The 18,561-nt window shown below is 39.0% G+C and overlaps 1 long non-coding RNA gene across 3 annotated transcripts in view; it reads right to left on the bottom strand.

Annotated features, from left to right (window-relative positions):
• Nucleotides 1-10,355: 10,355 nt before the first annotated feature.
• The window catches only part of LOC119697635, a 30,987-nt gene continuing 22,781 nt past the window's right edge, over nt 10,356-18,561 (bottom strand). For 2 of the 3 annotated variants that reach the window (XR_005255900.1, XR_005255901.1), the window contains one exon: nt 10,356-11,394. This is a non-coding gene — a long non-coding RNA (uncharacterized LOC119697635). The remainder of the gene's footprint in view (nt 11,395-18,561) is intronic. The other variant, XR_005255902.1, reaches the window with a different exon arrangement.

Genomic DNA, 18,561 nt, shown 5'->3' with positions numbered 1-18,561 from the left:
GCCGCCTGCGCGCCGCCTCCGCCGCTCCCTCATTATGTAGCCTCCGCCGCCCCGCCCCGCCCGGGTCCGCACCTGCGGACCAATCAGAAGCCGCCTCTCATGGCTGCGGGCCGCCGCCGCCGCCAATCAGCGCCGCCATGGCCGCGCGGGCCTGTGTTGTGCTCGCTCTCTGGCGCCCCCCGCCGTGCCCGCGGGGTCGCGGCGCGCGCTGGGGCTGTCGGCGGGGATCCCTGAGTGTCCCTCAGCCTCCCTTAGCCTCCCTCAGCTTCCTTCAGCCTCCCTTGGCTTCCCTAAGCCTCCCTCAGCCTCCCTGAGCTGCCAACGGCCCAGAGCTGCTCACCCTGGCGTTGTGTCCGCTTAAATCAAAAAATCAAAGCAAAGTGTGCTCTTCCAAATGCAGGTGGGGGCCAAGCCTGCTGGGCAGGGACAATCTGTGATACATGTGAGAGAGGGCAGCCATGGGATGTGTGACAACCAAATATTGCCTTCACAGAATCAGAGCGTCGGTTAGGTTGGAAAAGACCTTTGAGATCGTCGAGTCCCACCTATGCTGCATCACCACCACGTCAAGTAGACCGTGGCACTGAGCGCTATGTTGAGTCCTTCCTTAGACCCCTGCGGGGGCAGTGTCACCACCACCTCTCTGGGCAGCCCATTCCACTGTCTAATCACCTTTTCTAGGAAGAAATTATTTCTAATTTCCAAACAAAACTTCCCCTGGTGCAGCTTGAGACTGTGTCCTCTTTTCCTGTTGCTGGTTGCCTGGCAGAAGAGGCTGCTCCCCACCTGGCTACACCCTCCTTTCAGGTGACTATAAAGTAATAGGGTCCCCCTGAGCCCTGGCTCATGTCTCAGCTTTCAAACACTCCTTTTTTGTTAAATGCAAGATAAAATTCAAATTTATATTCTCACTCCCATATTCTCTCTGGCCTCCTCAACTCTGTGTTATGCAGAATGCAAAACCCTGGAAAAGATGGAAATTTGAAGAACGACCGGTCAAGCCCTGTCACAGCCTCCATGCGCCGCCAGGTCAAGGGATGGTGGAGATTTTACGCTCATTAAACTCCGTAGATATGAATCTCATAGGTGATTCCTAACCAGGGGAAGAACACTTGCACCAGGCAAGCCCTTGGAATTACATGTTTGTCAAGCATACCCAAGGTGCATAAAGTAGTTTATGGCTGCTTTAACAGTGTAAATTGAAACAACAGGGAGGACTAAGTACAAAATGCACACTGTCTGTGTTGCCCAAGAGAAGTGTAGATCAAAGACATCCTGAGCAGTGCAGTGGTGAGGAACATGTAGGCTGTCACCAGGCAGAGCACTGTAAGATATTTCAGCTTTATCTCTCAGACAGTGCCCAAAGGGCTGCAGCGGGCACTTGTCACACGAGCTGTCTCCTGTGTGCAAACAAAGTAGCTGAACAAGTAGCTATGACAGGAAATGGGGATCTGGAAACAGAGTGAAGAATGTTAGGAAGAAGAACAAACCACAGCACTAATGCAAGGTCACAACAGGGCTGAATATTAGCTTGTTCACATGTGTATGGGTCACTTGCTTCTGTTTCACAATTTCTGCTATGCTTGTCAGGGTTGCTGGTATTTTCAGTTTTTAATAAAAAAAACGCTCAGAACAGATACTTATTCTGCTGGGAACTCTAGTACACATGGGATATGGAGCTTAATCCATTTTGTTCATGTGAACTCTAGAAGACCTCTCAGTTCTGAACAAGGCAGAACAGTAGGAGACAAATAAGAGTCAGGACATGAGATGTCAAACCTGAGTGGTGCTACATTTCACCTGCACACTTCCTAGCTCAGATTTTCCTGCTCAGGTCTAGAGTGTTTAATTTGAAGAACTTACAGTCTTAAAGGACCAGACTCATAGAGTGGAGGGTTGAAAAAGGGAAGTAATATGAAAGAAAGATGAACAAAATTGCAAAATTATTTGCATCTCAACTCTGTGGTTTTCTGGTGGAAAAAACCCAAACTCTTTGGGAGAGGCTTAATTATAAGGGGATTAGCTACTAATGCAAAATTACAAAATACTTTAGTATGGGGAAAAAAGCCTGCAGTTCCCACTTCTTGGTTTTTTTTTTTTCTTGGAGTCGATGCAGGAAATTAGATTTTAGTTCTATTTTAGTTTTACTTCTATATATTGTGGCGTTGTGGTATTTTGTGTGATTTTGATATTTCTTTCATAATCAAAAAAGTCCTAGATGTGTTATGAAGAAGAAACACCAAAACTGCCACAATGACTCATGCCATTAGTGTTCTGATATCCTCTCCCTGACAGTAGCTCATATCAGATGTTACAGAGGAAGGTGCAAGAAATGTTTATACAATTGTGAGATAATAATGTGCTTGTATATTTTCTCTAACACTAAACAGTTAAAGCTGGCCTATACCCGATAGATCAGCCTTTACCTTATTATCCATTTTTCTTGTGTAGCAGAAATCAGTTCACTTTATGCTGGGCGTTGTCCAAAGAGAAACTTACCCTTTCTTTATTAATATCCATCCAGTGTTTTCCTTTTATCTGACTTAATGTAAGTGCAGGTGTTCTTATTATGTCTGTAAAAGTGTTATCCTGCTTTGAAATCTGCTAAACTCTAAGCCACAAAAATAGCTTGTGGCAGTAAATTGCGTAGATTGGTTAAGCTTTGTGTAAAACAAGCATTTATTTTTGAGAGTGTAATCTGGACACTGCTGTCACAGAAATACATTTCCCTTTGCAGTCTCTCTGTGATATTTTATTCATACTGTACAGGAGAGAGTAAAGGACCAAGCCCTGTGTTTGCACACAGGAGACAGCTCATGTGACAAGTGCCCGCTGCAACCCTTTGGGCACTGTCTGAGAGAAAAAGCTGAAATATCTTAGTGTTCTGCCTGGTGTCTTTGATAAATTATCAACACTCAGTGAGCTACACTGTCAAACTGCTCATAGCATGGATGTTCACCTTTTGTGTATCATAAAAGAGCAATGTTTATCAACATGTCATCTCAGTGCTGTATTTCACAAAATGATGTGTGCTGTATGACATGGATCTCTATGGTGGGTCAGCCTTTTGCTATGGTGTCAGTTTGAGCATAAGTGATTCACCTTATATACATTGATATATTTACATTTCTTTGCCTAATACTGGTTGATCATTTTTCCTAATTGTAATCTAACTATAAGGTTAATTATTTGTCACATCCTGCTTCAAATAGTTATAGTGCCTCCTTGTCTTTGACACTTGAATGGAAATCCTGTGAAAAGTCTAATTGTTAAGAGAAGGGAAAAATTATTCTAGACCTTTGAATTTAGTTCCCATCATGACAAGATTCACCCTAGTTTCCAAAGAACACTTATGCCTCACACAGGTTTTTTATTCTCAAGGCTTCCCAGGTGGTTCCCTCCAACCTATTGTCATGATACTCCATCTTGTGAGCAATTCTGTAGTGTAGCTGTGGTCTCTTTACCCAGATGTTTATGCAAAGTCTTAGAAAAGATCCTCAGTTGTTGCTTGTTGTCCATGGTATTGACTCTGATCAAGTTCAGGTTATTTTACTGCCACAGAAAGCCAGGGTAAAAGGTTCAAAATGCTCAGTTGCTGCTGGTGCTCAGGATGAGGCTTCATCAAGTATTTAGAAGTTCCTACCATTTATCTTTGCTCTTCATTTGTGGCAGTCACATTAAAGGCATGAATGAAGTGCTGCATTACCTCAGCTCTTGCTGGCAAAGGTGTGCTCTGCTGAGGGAGACAATAACCCAGACAAATGAGCTTCTGTAGCCCTACATAGAAGAGGCCTGCCCCTCTCTAGGAATGCTAGGCACTAACAGACTTCTCACAGTGCTGGTTGTGTGTGATGTCTGTTGTACTCCATTTTCAGAAGGCTTCAAACCCGGTTTTATTATAGCATACATGCTTTTTATACATTCTTACGAATCTCGTGAGTTTACACTTTAGTCATTGGTCAGGAAAGACAAACAAAGTGTTTATTGGAATAGACAGTTGCAGGTTTCTCTTAATTATCCTTCTTTCTTTCTTGGTTTCTATGTCAATGACCTTGGTAGAGAATTCTTTCAGGGGTAAATATGGACCCTCTTATCAAACTTCTCTCTGGCTCACAGAAGTCGCTGTAAAACCTCTTCCACACCAGTTGATACAACAATCACTAGCAGTATGATGATGTAGATTCTGGGTTTCTGTTTCCCTACTCTTGTACTTTGTATATGCTCTCCTGTTCCTATTTGCTGTTGTCTAACATTGTTTGGTTTAAATAAGAGATATTAAGTAGATTTAAATACATGGTTTGTTAGGCAACTGACAGATTGATTGGTTGCCGCCACAGAAGAGTCATGAAAGGGCCATCTTTGCAAGCCCAAAGGAGCACAGTGGCAATGGCAGATAGCAAAGCAAAGTAAGGACAAAGACGAAAGGAGACCCACTCTGGTCCCCTCCCAGGCCTGGCCCAGCAAAGGCTCAGCCCTGGTGTCCAGGTATGAAATCTATCAACCCATCTATGTGTGATGGGAAGCAGCTTTCCAGGTTACTAAGGGGACATGCTAGCTGGAGGTGTGGGACACATAACATGGTGCTGGACAAGAACTTCTGGGGATTGCACAGAATTCATCATGGGTATTCAGAGGAGAAATCAAAAGCAGGACAAAGTAGGGGTTTAAGAGACTGGTCACTAACAAGTGTGGAACAAGGGAATAAACAGGTTTACCTGTGTGGAGAGTTGTCTAGTTGTGCTGTACCCTGCTCCTGACCAGCACAATCTGTCTTCTCTCTTCAATAACTCCACCTCCAACTGCTTTCCAATAAGGGGCTCTTTACTCCCTGTGTACATGGGGGTAGAGGAGGTTGTTTGTGGTGCAGCAGCTGGTGCAAGAGTGGGTGTGATTGCTGGCAAAGATAATGCAGATGAGTCGGTTGGGGGCAGGGATGGCTTTGGAGTTTTCTGAGGGCCACATCTGGGTGGGGAGTGGCTGCTGGTGTCTAGGGGCAAGAGCACAGGAAAGGGACTGTAGGGACCAGGGAAATCCCCATCTCCAGCTCTGGATATGTGTGCCTGCACGCGCGCGTGTGTGTGTGTGTGTGTGTGTGTATGTGTGTGATGAGAGTTTGTACCAACAGCAGGAGTGGGGCTGTGGCTTTGAGAGCTTGTAGGTCCAGGTGGCAGTAAATGGGGAGACCAGGATCCAGGAGCAGCTGCTGGACACACCAAAGTCTTCTGCTGGAAGGCTCCATCTTGTAGCTGTGTATGTATGCTGCCACTTAAGGACCTCTGTTCTCCTCAGCTAGAGCAGACAGCAGGATGAGGCTGGTGGTGCTGTCACTGTTGGTGTGAGCGGTCTGTGTGTCTTTACGTGATCTGTATGGCCAGCAGCGTATATATGTGTATTTTGTGCTGTGTGCTTGTGCTCTGTGTGTGTCAGCTGGGAATACATGTTCAGCCTCATTACAGGTTGAAGCTGGGGATCTGGAGTGGCAGCAGTCTTGCCTCTGTCAGGCTGCTGAAATAGGTATTTTCCACTAACACAAATCCTTAGAGAAAAGAACAGGAAAGCACATATCATGCCATTGCTATTTTAGTCCTGCTTTCCTTTTTTTTTTTTTTCATTATATTTTCTGACCGTCTCTTTGTATTCTGTATCAAATTGAGTAACCACAGACCAGGTCAGCACAAATGCAGTTTAGGATGATTTGAAATGAAACTGAGCGGGATCATATGATTGTCTGCTGTCTTCTCCCAGGGTAAAATTGCTTTGTGCATGAACACAACAGTAGTGTCTGTCCTCCTTCTTGTCACTGTCAAGACTTCTGATCACGTTGCAAATGCGCGTCACTCACGTGGATGATGATTTTCTGACTGAAGCATGGAGAGAAGCATTAAACTGAGAAGCTATCCTGACAGTGATGGTTGCTTAGAGGAAACACCATAATCCATCCATAAAAGCACAAACTTTTTTTTCCTACCTATAATATTCTTTTAGCATTTGCACATACATCATGCCTTCGCCTGAACTTTTTGAAAAATATTCCTCTGCTCCACACTGTCCATGGTGCATAATTGGCTTCTATGGGAAAAAGAGTGTGTCAGTGACTGACATTCCCACAGCACTGGTTCTCCTTTACCAAAATAATGAATATGGAATAAAGTGCTGAGATTGTCCATGAAGCTAACAGGCCGTAAGCTGATTGCTTTGCAAAACATTATTTGGTGGTCATCCCCAGGAGTTTTGATAAAACTGGTCTAGAATGTTTTATGAACACAACAACTATCCTGCCAGATCACACCAAGGATTCACATAGCCCTGAATCCTGTTTCTTGGGAATTTCATCCAGTGGTACATGACATGTGTAACATACAAGAGGTACCTATTGATGTCTATATGCTGCAAAGTGCCCAAGACAAATACCTCATATCAAAGAGTATTAGAAGAAATTCTTATTCTTACTCCCCATAATCCTCTCCCAGCTTCTAGTGGTTTGTAATTCAAGGACTTTTTTGTATTAGATAAATAATTTTATCATGAATTGCATTTCATACTCCAAAACTTTCCCAGCTGGAGACCAGACTTATTGTAGAAATCCTGTTCTTGTTGTTGGGACATATATCAGCTGCTCATGAAATCTATTAACTCAGTTTAATAACTAATTATTTTGTAATTGCTATCAGAAAGAAATTCCTCAGTCTGCACTTTTTCAGAAGCTCCAAACATCAAATCACCTTTGAATTTGAGCTTGTTTTCTGGGTCATTGATTCCGTTTCTGAGCACTTTGCTTCCTTTAGTGCTTGTAAAATGGAGTCATCATTGATTATTTTCACGTTGTAAAAATGTGCTCTTGTGGTCTGGAATCAAAGATTTCACAAATTAAATTCTCACCAACGTTTGTTCCTACTACTGTCACTATAAGCTCATAAATTAAAGCTGTTTGCCCTTCCTCACACCACCTTCAGAACTGCCAAGACATTCAGAAAAATGAGCTGGAATTTGAACAGATTGAAATATGAAGAAAGACTTGTATAATAGCTATTTTTCTATGTGTCAAATAACTGATAACCACAATATAAAAAAATTTACATGTATCTCAGAAGATTTTACATTGTCATAATAATAGTCAGTTCCTCAAAGTAGAAAAGAATATAATGATAATAAAAAAGTCTTTAAAAAGACTTTTTTATTCTGCTATATCAGATCTGTCAAACATTGATTTTATAAATCTTGTAGTGTAACTCTTCTGTTTTAACTCTGTCCATCAATCAATATAAATTTCGTAATGTGCTTTTATTACAAATAACACCTAAGAAAGAGACTTGACAAAATATATCTCTATTTTTAGTTGAGTTGATCAGTGCATTTCACCTAACTATGGCTGCACTAATTTCCATTGTTTCTCTCCTGCAAATGAATTAGTTTTTTGTCCGAAGAATATGCAAAATATCATCACTGGCAGAAAAATTGAAACAAACTTAGCAGTGTCATTAATGGTTGATGTAATAATAGATAATATAAAATAGTAAAATAATGTAAACTCTCATAATCAATTCTTCTACTTCTTTTTCTGGTTTTCTCGCCTTTTTTTAAAAAACTTTTTTATTTTTAGATTGATTTTTGATCCATGTACATTTTCCTCATTTCACAGACCCTGCACATTCTGAGCTCAGATCCATCTTCACTTTCTAAGTATCTGTCTGGGCAATCAAAAACATATATGATAGGCCTCATATACAAGCAAAGTGAATACTAATGACAACGATGGTTTAAATTGTAACATTTTCTAAAATTCTGAATTTGTGTCTTTGAAAATTCAATTAGTATTCAACAAACTAAACTACAATAATTTCAAATGGTTTACAAAAAATGTCCTCTCGTTGCCTCTTTTTCTTCTTTTCCTTGTTGCATTTTAACCATCAAACAATCTTGGCATGACATTCTACAGAAACATTAATTCTACCACACTGATGTAGCTTAAGCTAATAAAATTATTAATAGCAGTGGTATTATATTACAAAACCAAGCAATTAAATTGTCCTTTTATGATTGGAAAATGTAGGCTTCTGAGAGTACGCAGAGTTCAGATGATGTTGCACTGGTTATATGATTACAGAAACATTGGAATTACGTGAGGTGAATTCCTCCAGAATTTTGTTTAGGCAAAAGGAGTGATTTCTAATTCTGCTGTTGTGTAATAATGGTCTGTCCTTCTGATTTTAGAGCTACTTATCGGATTTCATGGATCTATGTGCAGATCAAAAGTGTCACATCAAGTTTTAAAAAAAATAAGCTAACCTATGAATCATTCACGAAAGTCGGAAAGGGAAGTATCTATTTTATGCCAAAAATTTAACAGTAGGTTTTCCCCTGCTTGAAATTCCCCTTGTTTGAAATACTAATTCTGAGGAAAAGAAAATAATATAGTTACAATTATCAATTTAGTTTATATTTTTATTTCACTTAGAATTTACAAAAAGGTAAGAATTTTCTTTAACCTAGCAGTAGTTTTTTCAATGTTTTCTATCTTCAAAATATTTCATTATATTATTTTAGTCTGTGCCCTAATATCCTTGTATAAGATTAATTCACACCATTCTTTTAAGAAATTGAATAAAAAAATTGCTTCTAGCCTAAAAAGGATTGATAAGAAATAAAAAAAATACTTGGGCTATCATATATCTATCTTCTGATACACACTGAGGAACACTGTTTACTGCTAAATATTGTGTCCCCCAAGTGTTATTATTGAAAGAGCTTGTTTGAGAAGATGGGATTTTATAGCAATCAACTGATTTCCTCCAAAAAATACAGTCTCTAGGAATTGATGTCCCAGTGTTTAGCCATTGAATGTCTGAAACAAAGGCACATGAGCACAAAAGCACTCTGATTGCACAATTTTATGAGCATATTTTTCAGGAAGGCATTTTCATGGACTATTATCTTTCAATCGCAAGTATTTGCAGTCAAAACAATTACGTTTTGTTCTAAATGTCAGCCAACAAGATTGCCAACAAAACAGAAGCAAAGCTGGTTGCTCTTAGAAACAACATAACTCACCACGGTTAGTCATTTTTTCTCTTACAATCTCTTCAAACTAGAGTATCTCTAGTAGAGATCTAGAGTAGCTTCACTGTTCTCATTTCATAATTAGAATAGAGTTTAGGGTCTACAGATCTCATGATCACAGTAAAGAGTTCATAAACTAATTATAGGGATTAATACTTTCATAATTTTCAAGTGTTGTTCATTATTTTTAACAAAAGCAGAAGTCTAATACATCTACATATCAGAAATTCCTTTTTAGGACTTGAAGCCTGCATGGAATTTGTTGTGAGCAGAAGAGGAACAGATAGCAAGTTGTGGTAATTCCAGTTAAGTGGAAGTAGAATGAGCAAATTAAGAAAAGTCTGAAATTTTCAACTCTTTCATAAAATGGGAACAAACATTTTGCAGCGGTGATTATTCTTTTCTGTGAATAAGCTTATCCTTTCCTAAGAAAGGTCACAGCAAGCAACTGCAGATAGAGTGGGATTGAGAAGTTAAAGCTATGTGTGTGGGTTCTCTCTCCATACCATGTTTTAGGGAGAATTTAGGTCACAGCCAATGATTTTGTCACTTGACAGATCCAGTACTTATCACTTCTACAAATAAGGGAAGATCCAAGTGACACAGAATTTTGCCACACTGGCAGCACATAGTGTTTTTCTGTGATGAGGTACAGAGTAGATAATAGCTTCTTTTGAATCCTGATGGGAAATTAGTTCACAGATTAGCTTTTTGCCTGTGTACTTATATCAAAAACAACACAATGTGGGGGGGGGGGGGGGGGGGGGGGGAGTGAAGGGAGGAAAGAAACAAAAGAAAGGGAAAAAAGGTGTCTTGTCATTGAGGTAAACACAAAATATCAGTTCCTGCTAAAAATATATAGACAGGTGTATGTATACTTCTATACATGTATGTAGTTGCACATATACCTTGATTATTACGGAGTGTGAGAGGTTACTTGTTTTGCCTTGTAATTGTTGTTCTAGCTGTATACTCCAAATGTATCAAAGGGTAATACCAATTGTTTAATGAACTCAATGAAAACATGGCCAGTTTCAAGAAATAAATGAAGTGTGACAATTGATTTGCTGACACATTTGTCTCACAGTTACATGACACGTTTTTAGCAGGATCAGGAACTTGTTAGACAAGAGGCAAAGCTCATGATACTCATTGTGAATGAATTTGTTCGCCTGCATCAGCTCCCCAAACTGATATTTGCTCAGTGTATTCTTGAATCACAAGGAAAAACAGTAATCATTTTCTCAAAGCTGGGATCTGGTTAGGTAGACTTCTTATTGCAAATGTTTTTAATAAGCTCATGAAGAAAGATATTTTATTCATAGAACGCCCCCACTTCCACCCGCAAAGTCAGCTGTGGTTGCTTTTACAGCAGATAACAAAAGTGCTAACAGTTGGTGGAAATAATTTGATAAATTGTTTGATTAAGCTAGTATAGTAAATAATCCCAACAGAAGTCACAAATGTCATACATTTGTAAGGATACATAGTTGATATATGTGAAAGGCTCCAATAGCCATATCTGCAGCTGAAGGGCACTGCCATTCTTCTCTGGTACAGAAGGCATCTACTGTAGAGCATGAAAAGAACATCAGCAAAGAGAAAAAACTCATGAGGGTTTGTGGAGCTGCATTTTGTAGGAGGAGAAAGAGGTTGTTTGCCTGGTGCAATTTGGGAAATTGGGGAATAGCTTGAGCACTCAGTAGTGAGCTAACGATCTGGGGAACCAAGGCAGTGCAAAGGAGAGAAATACAAACATAACAGAAAAATAACATAAACAAGTTTAGGTATAGGAAGAAACACAATGAAAAAGTTATATCCCTGATAATGAAAGAAGATAATTGGGATTTGTTTCTCTTCAGTTCTGAAAGACTGGAGAAAGAAAGGGGATAAAATTGAAAATATTAAGAAAACTATATGAAAAAGCTATCTGGAAACTCTTTGAGGAGAACTCTGTACAGTGACCACAAAACACACAATTGAATGCAATACTTCACAGACATCATAACTTCTTGATTCAGGATCATCAAAAACTTAAAAGAGACTTTGATTTTTTTTTTCTGCATTTGCCTTCTATTTAGTTTGAGTTCCTGCTTGGTGAGTGAGGATGTCTATCTATAGAAAGCAAAATATTCTGATAATCTCTTATGTCACAAGTGAAAGTATTGGTCGGACTTTAAGAGAAATCCAAGAAAAGTGACCCGGAATTGTACTTTAACTTTACAAACAAAACAAAAACATCCATTCATAGTTCTCAGAAGACAGACTGGACATGCAAAAATGGGCATCCTGTATGCAAATATCTTGAAGTTATGGTTGATTTGCAGTTGACCATACCTGTGAAGAAAACAAAAAGCAAATTGTAGAGTTTTCTATAAAATATATGCGGCAAAAGTAGAAGTCAGAAAAAACTAAAAATTATCCCTATTCTCAGAGGCTACTTTGTGTGTCTAGAGCTTTGAAAGAAAAACAATACTTTCCATTGCAGTTTTTGTAGGAAAACTGTATTGCTCTGAAAGAAGTACAATGTGTTTTGTTGTAGTCTGTGTGAGTCATGTGCAAGTCGTTAAAGTTAGAGCCTGTCCTCTGTAAACACCAATTATGGAGGCCAAGGTTAAAGAGAAAATGTCTGGTTTATGATTCTCCTCACTCTTCGAGCTGTACACAAATTCTTCTAATGAGAAAAAAAAGTTTTTGAGAAATGAAAATTCTTTGCAATTTCCAAAATATAGTTCAACATCCATTACACAGCATCTGTCACAGACTCACTTGGCTAAAGTATTATGTTTGCACCTGGTAACTCTCACAAAAATGGAAAGAAATGAAAGACCGGTAGCTATGAAAGACTACATGCAAAACTCTAACTTTCAGCTCTGGAAATGCCATTTCCCTGTTTCTACAGAAGGTCTTACATGTTCAGAAATTTCATTTACAGAGAGGACCATCTTTCTTTTAAATAATATTTTTGACTGAAGAGAAAACTAAATCAAACCAGGAAAAAAGTAGAGTGATATGCCCATGAAAGAGCACAGGAGTGTATCTCTTGCTTGAGGAAACCTTATTTTTCATGTGCCATCAACATGGGCTCTTTCACTTGACCTGTTCTGTATTTTTCACGGAGCTCTAACAACTACTTTAATGTCAACGTTCATTTAAGGGCAGTAGGGAAGAAACTATCTTTTCCCATAGATTTTTAAATCCCTAAATGACCTCCAGATAGTTTTAAGAAGTTTTTTTTCCCCATAGTGTCTTTGGAATGACTAACCCTGTGCCTTTTAGTATTGCCTTGCTCTTATTACTGAGGTCTTTTAATTAGCTGGTGACTGGAAATATGTTGTCCTGTGCATTAGTTTAATTACTGTTGTGGGAACTCATTCTCAGCAGGAGCTCTGTGAGTCAAAACCTACATTTTGTAAGAACCCAAGTTCCCTTTTTAAGCTGTTACCATATAGGTAACACAGTCCTCAATCTTGTTCTGCTATTCCTTCTTAGATGTTCAAAAGGTTGTGATTTTGGTCTATTGTTTTTTTTTAAACATCAAACCACTTCCAGTTTTGTATTCTATGGGCAAATTATATTATGGTAGGTGAAAAAAAATGATCTGTTTGTGAAGCTGCTTTTTGCTATGGCAGGAAGTCATTAAAGGGAGGTTTCAGTGTGCGCTGGCCTCCCATAAATAACAACTATTTCCATGAGCATCAAAACTAATGAAGCCTATGGATTTGTCTTGTGGTTGGATTCCCAGCTGCTTCATAACTTGCTGCCTCTCACTGAAGCTTTTCCTTTTACTGGAGCATTCATAATGTTCCTCTTGTGGTTTCTCTGGTGTCTAATACAGGCTGAGTTTGTGGTGCAATCTTTCCTCTCTGAAGAGACAGATACTGTCTCTCTTCTTTGCACAGGTATCCACTTTTGCAAAGCTTATATAATAATTTGGTGTCTTTGAGACAGCTGCCTCTCTGTCAGACTTAGCTCAGACTAGTCCACAGTTCCAAATGTTACTAGATTAGGAGTCAGCAGAGTTAGTGAGGTATTTACTTAATTAGGTACTTACATAACTCAATGTCTTTTTTTTTTTTTTTTTTTTTTTTTTTTTTTTTTTTTTTTTTTTTTTTGGTGAGTTTCTTTACTTCCAGGAACTGACCGAAGCCACAGGCTCCACGTTGATTCAGCCTCTGGGTTTGACTATACAATTGTAAGAGGAGTGTGTTTGCAACCTTCTTGTACTATCCATGGCCATTTCCCATAGGACAGACTCTCTAATTCAGTATCATAAATTCCCTTAAACTTTCTGTTCCAGGCATCTTGCAGTACAGGTTGCTTGGCAGAGCACTACCCTCAGATTGCTCGTGTGGGCAGACTGGATTAGGCACGATTTCTACAGCTTTTCCAGTGACTACTTGCACCCCTTCTCTGTTGCACAGAATTACCAGTGAAAACTAGTACCTCAGGGAATTTCTATATATGTTGTGACATTTGCTAATTGTAGCATGCAAATTCCATTATTATGGATTGATATTTGTGTTTACTCAGTTTTGGCCCAGTAATCTTGTTGCTACCCCAATTTTTATGTGAGATTTTTCAGATGATCTCTCTTAGATCAAAGCCAACCTCTATGCAAACATTCTTACTCTACATCAAAAACAAACCATGACACTTTCTGGTGAAACACCTCATGCCAAACAAAACAGATGTGGCAGTGTGTGGGGAACATCTTACAGAAGAGGTCTTTAAGTGTACACTGTTCTGTCTTTAAGTGTTCTGTTTTGCTAACAGAACCCGACAGAACCCTGCAGATACAAAAAGGAGAGAAAAATGTTTGACATAATTTCATCTAGAATTTCTTCCTGTGTAAAGAGCAGGAGCAGTAGAAAGTTTTCCCTTTTATAGATTTGATTATTTTTGCTATGCGAAGCATTACATCCATGCAGTGCTTAATTTCTTCTTTAAATGTGCAAAGTTATTCCCCCTATTTCCCCCATCACTTCCTGAGGAAAAATCTTTTCAGACATTATTACAGCATATGCTTTATCATGGGCTTTTGCTGGGGTCACAAACTGTGGCCCAGCCACAATCCTTTCCATGCTGCTCTGCAGAGATCTTCCTTTTGCCTTGGATGATATCCTTCATCTCTTCCTCAGTTGTTCTATTCCCCTGAACTTCAATGGAGATAGTCCTATTGATTTGAGCAAAAAGTAGAGAAGAGAAGGCTCTGGCATGACCTAGCTGTGGCCTTCCTGTACCTAAAGGTAGCCTTGGAGAAAGATGGAGAGAGACTATTTACAAAAGCAGGTAGTGATAGGACAAGGGAGAGTGGCTTTAAATGGAAAGAGGGGAGCTCCTAGGTTAGATACTAGGAAAACAAACCCCTACTGTAAGGGGGGTGAGGCACTGGCACAGGTTGCCCAGAGAAGCTGTGGATGCCCCATCTCTGGAAATGTACAAGGGCAGGCTGGATGTCTCTCTTGAGTAATCTGGTCAAATGAAAAGTGTTCCTGCTCATGACAGGGGTGTTGGAACTTGATGACCTTCAGGGTCCCTTCGTGCACAAATAATTCCACGATTCTATAATAATCTTAAATTCAGTAATGGATACTTTGAATATAATACTACTGCAGATTAACATGCTGCATAGAGACAGAGATAGGGGCTCAAAGCAGCTTTTTGAACTGCTAGTAGTTTTTTCTTCATTGCTCCTGTACTTTTTGGAGCACCATACTGCCTTGTACATCTTTGTCCAATTACAAGAGACACACAAGTATCCCATTTACTGTCAGATCTCCATCTTCTACTGCAAGTATTGGTTTTTGCTATGGTGGTGATTTTTTTTTTTTCAGAAATGTGGGTGCTGGTTTTGGTGCTGTTTCACTGTATTTACACCAGCATGCTCTGCTAGTACCAGCAAATCTTTGTTGCAGTGATATGTTCGCTGAAATTTCTCTGTCTTATGTTATGACTAACAAGCCAAGCTCAGCTTGTGTTATTTACCACAGCATGTGCTGGTTTTTTGCAGACTCACTTTGACCTCCACATGTCTTTCCGCTTCAAGCTTCTTTTATCAGAACTGTGTTATCTGAGCATTGTCTATTCTCTACAGCTGCTCTTCTGGACAAAATAATTTCTTCTTATCAAATCTGTGTTATTTTGTCATGGACTAGTTTTAGCCTGTCTGTTGTACTTGTAAACAGAGTGAAGACACAGAAGAATTTCTTACTAGGAGAACTGCGGCATTTAAACTGGATTTTGAATTATTGTTTAAGGATCCTACTTCTTTCAGCCCTTCCCTTTCTCTCTCTCTTCATTAATAACATATGAAAACTATCCCTCTAATTTAGTTACCTAATTTATAAGACCAAATTTAGACAGTCCGAGTAGTCTTAAATGCTCAATAATGTATTTTTCCTGGTATGTTTCTTTAGAGTTTTAAAGTTACCTTCTGCTTGAGCTAACTGGAAGCTATTAAAATAGTGCAATACTATTACCCAAAAAAGCTACTTTCTGACCAACCATCCTGGTTTTGTTGTCATCCACTCATTTAACCTTCCCTTGTTGTCCTTTGCACTGTACCTCTCCTGCAGAGATTTTAATTGCTCCATCCCTTTGCTGAGGTTATTTTCTTAATTTGTACCACTGCTCCTGATATCACATTCTGCAGTTAGAAAAGCATTCAGAGCCAAATATCTGACAGAGCCCTGCTTCATTCAGCATCTGACTCTGACTGATCATCCCTATCTGTCATAAGTCTCTGAATAATCTCAGCATCCACTTGCAGCTGGCTCATGTCCCAGCTTCTTAAAAAACCACAGTTGTTCAGAAACAGTGTGTTTTCCAAAACATTGATATTATAAATCCAAATATATTCTTCAAAGCAAATCCAAAGAAAGGTCCAGAACATAAAAGTCAGACTTTGAAGTCTGTCCCAACCCCAGCATGCCAGTTTCTGATGGCATTAGTCTACATTCAGCCATAACTAATAACCAAAATCAAGAAGAAACAATATTGTAGGATGCACTCTGCAAAGCAGATTCCTAAATCACTTTAGCCAGATGGCTGTGCTAATCCATGAAGACTAATTTACAAAACAAACAAAAAAAAAAGTTCCAATGAACAAATTGCAAATAGTGGTACTAAACCAGGATGTGCTTTTATTGAAAGTTATGTAGAGTTGCATTAAATCACTGTCTGTGCTCTAAAATATGTAGAAGTAATGCCTAGTTGCTCTAGCTTTACATGTGCAATTACAGTTTTTGAAGGTTTGCATCATTCATATCAAGACCAACACTCAATTGTTGAACAGGGGGTGAGGGATTTAGAGAGTGGAGTTTTGTGCCTACATCTTGCAGACAGTTATTGAAGAAAATAAGGTTTTCTTTTAAACAATTTTAGTTAACATGTCAGTGAATCTTTTATGCTTTTCAAATTTGAATAACTTGCTAGGAACTTGACATGCAGTACAATCTACAGATTTAAAAGTACCTGATGCTATTGTTCTTTGTTATTTAAAGTACTAAAATATTTAGTCATCTTCAGCATGAATCAGAGTCCTAATACTTCAGGTGCTTCAAGAGATGGGAGATCCAGGTTCCACTTCTCATATTTGTGCAATAGGTATGATATTGCTTTCATCATGTATTGAAATGGGTTGGCATCAGTCTGAAAATAGGAGATATTTTAAATGGGTATCACTAACCTATTAAATCATCCCTTTAAACCAGAAATTTGCTCTTGAATCATGGGTATCTACAAGCATGCACAACACAGTATTAGAGTCCAATATTTGGGAATTTGATGAAGCTTTTAGTAAAGCTTATCACTGTTTCTGCTCCTGGAGAGTACAAAGTGCTTTACAGATGCTCAAAACAGATTCCAAGTTCTTCAACCCCGTTGATATAATGTGGATTGTTGTTTTTTGTTATGCAGCAGATTCATCAGGATTTTTTGCTATCATACCTCTAGATAATCTCAATATGGGCCAAGTCTGGAGGTGAATACACCTCAATGTGAAAGGACAGAAGGCCGATAACAAGGAAGGAGATCTGAAGGATAGATAAACATTTTATCTTCAGTGGTATTTATAGGCCAAAGGATTTTTCATCCCTTCACCAAGATTAAGTAAAGCAGAATTAAGTAAAAAGAATACAATAACATAGGAAGTTACATAGTAGAGGAAAATATCCTGAATCTGGCATGCTGCAACTCTGTGCCTCCAGGTCCAACCAGTAGAAAGGACAGACTGTACTGTTTGGTTGCAGGACATCACTAGACAGACATCTTTGCCAGCTCCTGTTTTCCATACGGCGTCCTTTGGGAACTTTAATGCTACTAGCTGCAGGATTTTGTACATCAGTCATGACAACTGTAGTTATAGATGATCTCTACACAGGTGTGTTTGAGTTTTCAAAAAGGTTTTACACCTCTTGAAAAGACTGTTCCCTAACAACAATTTCAACTGCCTCCAGGCATTTATCTTATTTAAATCATGTACATAAAAATGAGAAAATTAAATAAGACTTCTTAATAAGACATTCATTTGAATGAATCTGTAATTGTCTTGAACAGAAACTGTTTATGAACCCCTGAATACAACACTTAATCTTCACAAACGGTAAGGCAAAGAAAGAGTCTGGCAAGCAATTAGGAATCTCGATAGAAATTGCTATGAAAGTCCAAGGTATATTTGTTATTAATAATTGTGTAGCTCCCCACTACTGTAAATCAACACCAGTACACTGAAGTCAACATAGTAATTGAAGCAACATTGATTTTTCACAAGCTGCAAAGCTGACCCAGAGCATTTCAGTTTTATTCAGGTTTCTTTAAAGAAATATAGTTCCATTTTTTTATTTCTCCCCCTTTCTGTAAGTTGAAGAAAGTAAATACTAAAGCTAGATTACTTAAGTATTTAGAGTCGAGCACGAGAGGATTAAGAACTCATATTAAGGCCTTTTTTCAGTCTTTCATGTATAAAATGTTTCTATTCTTGTTTTGAACTAAATTGTAATTTCAGTTACAACACTGTACTTATGGAGCATTGCTGATGAGATACAGTGCTATTACTGAGATAAACATCTGACTCACAGTACTTTACATGCACTCCAGCAATGAATTTACAATGTAGCAATTTTTCATATAGGAAAAGTTTGCTAGAATACATTACAAAGATATTTGTGTAGTCACAGAATCATGGAATTGTTTGGGTTCAAGTGGACCTTAAAGATCATCTCATTCCAGTCCCCCTGGTGTGAACAGGGATACCTTTCACCAGATCAAGCTGCTCACAGCCCCATCCAACCTTGCCTTGAACACTTCCAGGGATGGGGCATCCACAGCTTCTCTGGCCAACCTGTGCCAGTGCTTTGCCACCCTCACAGTAAAGAATTTCTTACTAATAACTAAACCCACCCTCCTGCAGTTTAAAACAGTTCCACCTCATTCTATCACTACCCTCCCTAGCAAAGAGTCCCTCCCCATCCTTGTTACAGACCCCCTTGAAGTACTGGAAGG

Source organism: Motacilla alba, chromosome 2 (assembly GCF_015832195.1).
Source record: "Motacilla alba alba isolate MOTALB_02 chromosome 2, Motacilla_alba_V1.0_pri, whole genome shotgun sequence".
Classification (NCBI taxonomy): domain Eukaryota; kingdom Metazoa; phylum Chordata; class Aves; order Passeriformes; family Motacillidae; genus Motacilla; species Motacilla alba.
This window is presented reverse-complemented; position numbering and strand designations above follow the sequence as displayed.